The sequence below is a fragment of the Frankliniella occidentalis genome, unplaced genomic scaffold (genome assembly GCF_000697945.3).
Source record: "Frankliniella occidentalis isolate FOCC.00 unplaced genomic scaffold, Focc_3.1 Scaffold46, whole genome shotgun sequence".
Lineage (NCBI taxonomy): Eukaryota > Metazoa > Arthropoda > Insecta > Thysanoptera > Thripidae > Frankliniella > Frankliniella occidentalis.
In genome coordinates, this window is record NW_026267176.1 from 264,831 (window position 1) to 272,868 (window position 8,038).

At 49.7% G+C, this 8,038-nt stretch overlaps 1 protein-coding gene across 1 annotated transcript in view; it reads left to right on the forward strand.

The window, feature by feature from the left end:
• The window catches only part of LOC113215641 (cardioacceleratory peptide receptor-like), an 87,267-nt gene that overhangs the window by 72,915 nt on the left and 6,314 nt on the right, over positions 1 to 8,038 (forward strand). The window lies entirely within an intron of this gene.

Genomic DNA, 8,038 nt, shown 5'->3' on the forward strand with positions numbered 1-8,038 from the left:
GTCTCACACCATTTGGTATGAGAAAGTATCACTCCATTTGCTGTGAGGCACAACGAGTCTCACACCATTTGGTGTGAGGCACGAGTCTCACACCACTCTAGCAGCTCTCGCTTGTCGGATGGTATTTTTTACGTCACGCGAAACGGTACTCATGTCGCAATGACTGGGTATATCACCATGTAAAAAAGAGACATCCACCCCCCCCCCCTGACTTTTTTCAATTTCCTCTACTCTGCTAACCCAAACTTAGTCCAGACCCTACTGCATGGAAAAAAAATTGTCACCACAACGAACGCCGTTACAGGCATAGCAAAAAATTGATTATTGCTGGTGCAAATAACTTGCTGGAACCAAAATTTTGATGTTACATCCAACACCTTTTAACGTATGAATTTTGTTGAGAATACTAGAGAAAGGTTTTTCCAGATTTTGCATTCTCAGCAAACTTATTTCTTGTCCTAGCATAATGTTAGTTGTCGCATTAAAATTGAGTTCCCTCGAAGAATTATTCGTGCCTGCTACAAACATGTTTTTGAAGTGTCTATATTATTAAGAAATCCGTTCGTTATAGTGACCGAATATTTTGTCCGCGTGTGCTGCAACAGCGGACCTTCGCAACTATCGTTGTAGTTATTTTTCTTTTCTCATCTCTTGCCATGTTGGTTTTTCACCTATATTCACTCTGGAAACAAAAGGGAACAAAATTGCATCCTTTCTGGATGTGCACGAAATCGTTGCAAATCTACGGACAAAATTGTCCCTTGACATTTAGAGTGTAGTGTCGTATATTATCACTCTTATAAGTACAGTACCATGTTGTCCAATAGTTTAAAGTGTTATTCGACTCCAGGCTCGGCAAGCATTTTCGCTTTTTCGATTGGCGTATGGTGTAGTCTTAAGCGCTGACTGAAGTTCAAGTATAATTGGAACACGCCTTATCCTCCGTTTGCTTGGTAGCTCTAATGGCAAGGTCGCTGTATACTGTCAATTGACTCGGCACTCAGGGTTGTAGGTTCGATTTCCGAGTACCCCTGATGGTAAGGCCCCTGAATCTGGGTTTCAGTCTTGCTCACCGTGCTACACCTACCTATCCTATAAGTCCAACAACCCACAATCTACTCCCCAGTCCGTTTAAAGTGATATGGCCCTTAAGCACATTTCGGACACAACCCTTAAAATAAAATTTAGGTTTTCGTATGTTTTGTTACAAGAATTTGTAGACGACTATGCCATAGGCTATGCTATATGCTGATCACAGAACACCTAGGGTCGGAAATTTTATTTAGTTGGTGCACGAGTCCCCGAAAGTGCGGGTATAGTCATTTGAGCGAGGGGGTAATAACTCCGGGAATCATGTGTACACCTGCCTAGGAATCAGCAGGATGAAAATTAATCAAAATCAACGGAAATCGCATAAAATAAGCGGGAAACTAGTGGAACTCGTACACATTAGTCGAAATAAGCCTTTTCTACCACTAGAAAATCTAAGACATGAACATAAGTGGAAGGGAATCACTGGGAATCAAGGATTTCGGGAATAATGTGTACACATTAAAAGGGAGTTATTGCCCCCTCGCATTTGAGGTTAAGCCTTACGGGAACGCCCGTTATACACGCTGCGCATTATAGTTCATATCTTTCTTATTTCATCATAAAGACCAATTTTCCTTGTGTGCTATCGACGCAGAATTGAAAGACCAATCTGTTAATAAGTTTTTTTAACCGTCCCGCATTACTCCTCACAAAGTAGTCTTTAAAAAACTTAGGTCTGGCGCTGTTCGGCCGCAGCGGGCTTCCATTAGGCAACATGAAGCGCAGCCTTAACTTTAAAAGCCAATATCTCGGAAACGAGTCCATAAAGTGAACTTTTCGAGTATACTGGTGAGTGTACGAAGATTCAAAGAATATTTTCGGTGCAAAATATCGCATGATTAATTACTTGACCTTAAGGGCTATACATCTTTAAGCGAGCAAGCACCGGATCCCGTCCCGTCCGAACTCGGAAGTTTATCGCACGGGGCCCCCGGGAAGGGGTGGGGGAGAGCCCTCTTTTCCTTGTATTTTGTTCTAGTCCTTCCGATATGCCCTCCGCAAAAACAAAAGACAACTCAAATACCCAACCAACTGAATTTTTTTAATTAAAATGTTTTCTACGTCATTTACACCAAGATGAGTTTCCTTCATTAGGGGTTTGTTTCGCAGTTTTCACGGAGTCTTAACGTTTTCCTCTCTCTATGTGCGCGTCTCTCTTTCGCGCGCAATATTACGAACTCTTTACTTAACCCTCCTCCAAACTCCCCTGCTCTGCCGGCACGTGTCCTCTGCCCGCCGCGCCCGTGTCACCCGTCCGCAAATAAAGGATGTTCCACCCAAACTTCGGCGCCCGCAAATCATGATTCCAGAGGCGGGGGCTCCACACTGGCCGTCGCCTTGACCCAGTGTGGAGCGGCGCGGGGCGGCACCAGGGCCGCTCATCAGCAATCTCAACGAGAGCACATCTGAATGAGTCTGCGCCCCGCCGGCTCCCCGCGCGCCTCGCCGCGACCTTTCCCTGTGCAAACACTGCGCGACTCGCGCGGCGACGGAGTCATGGGACCGGAGTAGAATTCTGTCGCATAAGGGCGAAAGCGCGCCAACGCCCCGCCACCCCCGCATGTGGGCGCTCAATCATGAACGTGTGCGACGCAAACCTTTACAGAACAGACCGGCGCACACTTCTTGGGGGGGTTCCCTGAGTGGAAAGTAGTTCCGCGTTGCCAGTGGCCACACTGGTGAAGCAAAGGTAGGACGTCGTGCCTTTGCATTAAAACGTCAATGCGTATAGTTTTGCTGTGGTAGTCCAGATAAAACCGCGTGCTTCCTCAGTTTCCTGCTGTTTGAACATACAGCCATCTTTTTCTTTATGGTTACACAATCTTCGAAAATGTCCACACACTCTGGAAACCCGGGTGTGAGACAGTCTAACACCAAATGGTGTTAGGCAAAATACCTCACACCAAACGGTGAGAGGCAAACATACCTCACACCAAATGGTGTGAGACTAGTTGTGCCTCACACCAAATGGTGTGAGACTAGTTGTGCCTCACACCAAATGGTGTGAGACTAGTTGTGCCTCACACCAAATGGTGTGAGACCCTCTGTGTCTCACACCATTTGGTATGAGAAAGTATCACTCCATTTGCTGTGAGGCACAACGAGTCTCACACCATTTGGTGTGAGGCACGAGTCTCACACCATTTGGTGTGAGGTATGTTTGTCTCACACCGTTTGGTGTGAGGTATTTTGCCTAACACCATTTGGTGTTAGACTGTCTCACACCTGAGTTTCCAGAGCAGACGCATCTTGTGAGGAACAAAATTGTCCCCCCTCGCCTCTTAGAGTGCCTTTGTTTTACCACTGCGTTCTGTCAATTATTCGAGTGGACCTTCTTTGCGACGTTTCACCACACCCAGAAAAGCCAGTTCTTGAATCGAGAACACGGTGGAGAGGGTACTCAAGAGCAAAAGTCACTTCGGAGGACTGCACACAAGAGATGTGACATGACCAGGTAGCTCTTTCGGTGTTGAAATTTTCCTTAAGCTACATAGAGATTCAGAAGTAATGGGGCAGTGAAGCATTTTTTATGCCAGGAGGATGTGTAAGGCTCGATGTAAGGTGACTTCAGATTCCGATGCGGTGATTTATAACGGAATTAATGGGTTCCTCTTATCTCTCACCTGTTGGCAGCCGCGCGGGTTTCTCTTTCACAAGAGAAGGGCGGCTGAATCATGTTTCCATATTTTCACGCACGTGCGCGCGCACGCAAGGAGGCACGCACGAACGAGCAAACCAAACGGACGCGGACGTAAAAAAAAAAAAAAATGCTCGCCAGCCGGCCGGTTCCCTCAACCCCTTCCAAAACTGCCCCGCTGCGATGAAAACCTACGGCCTCTGGATTGCGTGACAGATTTTCTTCAAGACGTGAGAAGTATTGTTGTAGGGATTTGGCGCGCCGCCGCCGTGTACGCGTCCTGCCTTGCGCTGCCGTGCCCTGCCCTCCTGTGCCCCTGCACCACGCCTCGGCCCGCGGGGAAGTGGGGTGGTTTGGTTCGGACGTGCCGACGGGTCTAGCGGGCAACCTAACGATGTGAAGTCCCCCCACTTCCACCCCCTTCCCCGTCCTTTCGCGCACTCTTGCGGCAGCACGTATTAGCTTCGTTTTAACTTTTTCAAAACTCAAAAAAAAAAAAAAGAAAAAGGGTTTGAGAGCTACTTGTGAATCTAAAATAAAATCATCTTAATATACTGTATAAAGAAAAATCAACTGACGTGACACTAGGGGACTGCGCGCCAATTAGTTATGGTTCTATGCGGGCTGTGCCTACTGCAATTCGCTCATAATTGTGTGTTCAACTTAAAGACAGGAACTGAGGACAATACTCTGCACGAACACTGTCCGTGCGGCAGGCGGGGCGGGGCGGGGTGGGGTGGAGCGTGGCGGGGCGGGCGCGCGTGTGGGCCCCCTAATGCAGACTGATGGGGACGGCCGACCGTTCATCTCACGGCATTATCGGCTTGGTGGGGCGTGGCGGCGGGGCGGGGAGGGGCAGGGAGCAAGAGCGTCCTCACTGTGTAACCGCCTTTGCTCCGTGGGGACACGACACACCTCGGGCCTCCACTGCTCTGTGGACGTGTCGGCGGGGGCCAGCAACGGTCAGGCAGTTCCACCACACGGGGGAAAAAATCGCTGTCACAAATGTTAGCTGTTATTTGTACGGAACCTAATAACATTCCGGGACAACTATGCACTATTAGCTGATTTAACCGTTATGAGAGATAATTGGCTGAGCGTTTGCGAAGCCCATTCCTCGGCTGATCGAAAAAATGCATCCTGTTTGTCTGTTTGTATGCACATAACTCGAGAGGGAATTGAGTTAGCGATCTGTAAGTTTTAGGGTAGTTTTGTACTATTGAAAGACAGATCGAGTTCAAAGATGAAATGTTTTTGTTTTTAAATATTTTTGATGTCTAGTTAAGGGGTAACTCGGACATGTAGATTCAAACGGCTGAAAACTTCGTCCATTTTGAGGTATCTCATACAGTTTTGGTTCTTGAGGTCATTTCTTGACGAAAATAAAGCGAAAAAGCTCGCAAACGCGCAGAATACACAAAAGCCTATCTGCAAAACGCGAGTTTCGGGATACCTTCAAAGAAGTGTTTATTACTCAGCATCCGCTCGTTCCACCTAACCTTTTTGCAGTCAATAAGTAAACATTGGTAGTCCTTTTCAATTCTTTCCGTGCGCGCATATTGGCCTCAATGTCTTCCCGGTTTGGGCTCAGTGCATATTGCCGCTCTTGTCGCGCGCTACACTTGCAAGAGCAGAACAACTCTGTTGCACACTTCAAGAGTGTTGCACAGTTGATACCTTAGTTTATCAATGCAGAGGAGAAACGGATATACAGGCATGCGTGTACTCTTTGGTTCCTTTTGTCATGCCTGAGGATGTGTAAATCACAGAGGCTACAATAGGCGCCAGATTTTGTGGAGTTATTTTTGCCAGCCTTACACGGATGTAAGTACTTCCACACTGTGGACGTAACAGTCGCAGGCGTTAATTTACGTCCAAATCATTGGACATATTTTTGCAAAGGGCTTCATTTACGTCCAAACTGTTGTGGTCGTATGCACTGCACCCAACCTCGTTTTGCAGATAGGTTTTTTGTCATGCTTAACTTTTCTTTGTACTACAAAGTAATGCTTTCGAGACTCTTCCCAGTGCATGAAAGATGCTGCTGCCCCTAGCGGAACCGAAGCTCAGCCGCCCCACTTTGGTGTCGGTGCCTTTTCCCCCCTCCCCCTCAAACCATCGCATATCTTTGATGTTTCCGTTCGGAAAAACGTTGCAATTAAGTCTGCGGTCCCCGCGGCGCCTTGCTGTTTCCCCAGCGCAGTCAGAGGCCCTCGCTCCGCCCCGCCGCCCCAGGGAGACAGCTGTGCTGGACGGGGGACAGCGCCTGCACACCCGAGTACAAATACAAGTCAATTTGTTAGTGCTTCGTTAGGGGCGCTGCTCCCAGTGGCTGCTCTCGGGGCTGATATGGATGGGGCTGCCGAGCATGCCTCGCCCTCGGCCTCGCCTTGCCCCCCACAGACGTGCTGCGTCCTCGCCAACAACTACCCCACATTTATCAAAGACGCTCTGGACGGGAAAATATCCATCGAAAATGCCCGTCGTAAAGCTAGGAGCTGGAGCTATGGCGCTGTGATTTCTACGCCAATTCGTCCTTTTTCTATGAGCTCGGAAATAAGCGGGCAGGGGATTCTCCCGTGGATTACCCAATTCCATCACATTTTAGCCGCGGACACGAATGCAATAAAGCCGCATTACAGCTGCACCGAACTGCATAGACTGAGGAAGTGGGGGTTGGGGTTGGCATGTCATTGTTTAGAGCAGCAGCGGGGGGGGGGGGGGGGTAGCTGGATGAGGCTTTGTGGGAGGGTGCTGCCGCCAGGCCCCACCCTTTGGTCATCCACTGCCCTCCCTCAACCCCTCATTTCTTATCGGCTCTCTCATCCCTAATCCCTCTTTTTTTTCAGCTCTCTTTTCATTTTCTACTCTCTCCTGTCGGGCCAGCCCCACCTCAGCACAAGGGATCAGGGGATCAAGGGCGGGGAGGGGTGGGTCCGCACTCCGCAGGGCGTCGGCATGGCACGGCTCTGCTTGCTGTGTGTTCTGCACGGCACCGGGATCAGAAACAATCCCACGCAAATCCACGAGTATGGAGCCATCACGGGCACTCAAGCGCCTCCCACCCCCAATTCAAACTTCAACGAAGTGCCACGCGCCCATGCACCTTCACTCTGAACAGCGCTTGCATGCGGTCATGTAACTTCCGAGAGAAAAGTCCGTGATACACTGATAAACTAAGTCTGCAAATGCAAGAGCACATGTGTGCAACTCCTCTGTTGAACACTTCTCTCACAGTAAGCGCCCGATCTAGAGAAGTGTACAACAGGAGAGTTGAACACTTACAAGTCCACAAATACCGAGTTTAACACATGCAAGTGTACTTCTACTGAATTGAACACTTGCAAGTATTGAACTTGTGGTTGCACACTTACAAGTGTTGAGCAGGTTTATTAGTGTGACTAGGGGTAGGTAAAAGGGAGAAAACATGAAAAAGTTTCTATACTCATAATTTTCATTGGCTTTTCGAGTAAGTTCTATAGATGAGTTGTAGCAGAGTTTGCCTGGACATTCTGCTCCCAACTGACCGATTTTCTCGTGGGGACTGCTGTGTTGGAAATCACTCGCGGAACAAAATTTGAAACAAACGCATGCGCCAATTAAAGTTAAAGTAGTTGTGGAAGTCAAATGGTGTCGCCTGTCACTCAGCGGCGCGGTGATGGGGAAGCTGTGCCGCGCTGGTGCGCGGCGGGGGGGCTGTAGATAGCAGGCTGATATGCCGGCCACCCCACCCCGCCGACTGCAGCGGCCCACTGCTGAGGGTTCCGGCTGTTTTCCCTTTCGCCCGCGACCCTGCCCGCCTAGCAAGGAACAGAAAGGAAGCCCAACCTCTTCCCGCCCCCCATGCCCAGCGGCGGCGCGCCCTCGGAGTCCTATCAACCCCTAGCCGCCTAGCCCAGCCAGTCGCGCCGTTGGTGGGCCGCGGTGGAGTGGGGTGGGGCGGGTATATTCTTAGTGCTGGATAAGGGCGCCGACCAGCTGACTTCGCATCATAACCACAGGACCCTGACGCCAGCTTGTTTTATGCTTTTCGTCCGCTTTGCCCGCTTACTCTCTCACTCTCTCCCCTCCCTATTTGCCCTCCCTCCCTCCCTCCCTCCCTCGCCACTCAACCACGACGTACCTACCCCTACCCTACAGGTGATTACCACCGAACCCTTCTTATACTCAGAACCTATGCACAGGCGCGGTTTTACGGCCGGCTGACCAGGGAGCAGGGAAAGAGGAAACACATTCAGGGGATTTGTCCCGCATGTACCGTACCTTTCAGGGGGCTTCCTAGAGCCAGACGTGTGTGCCTCCCCCCCC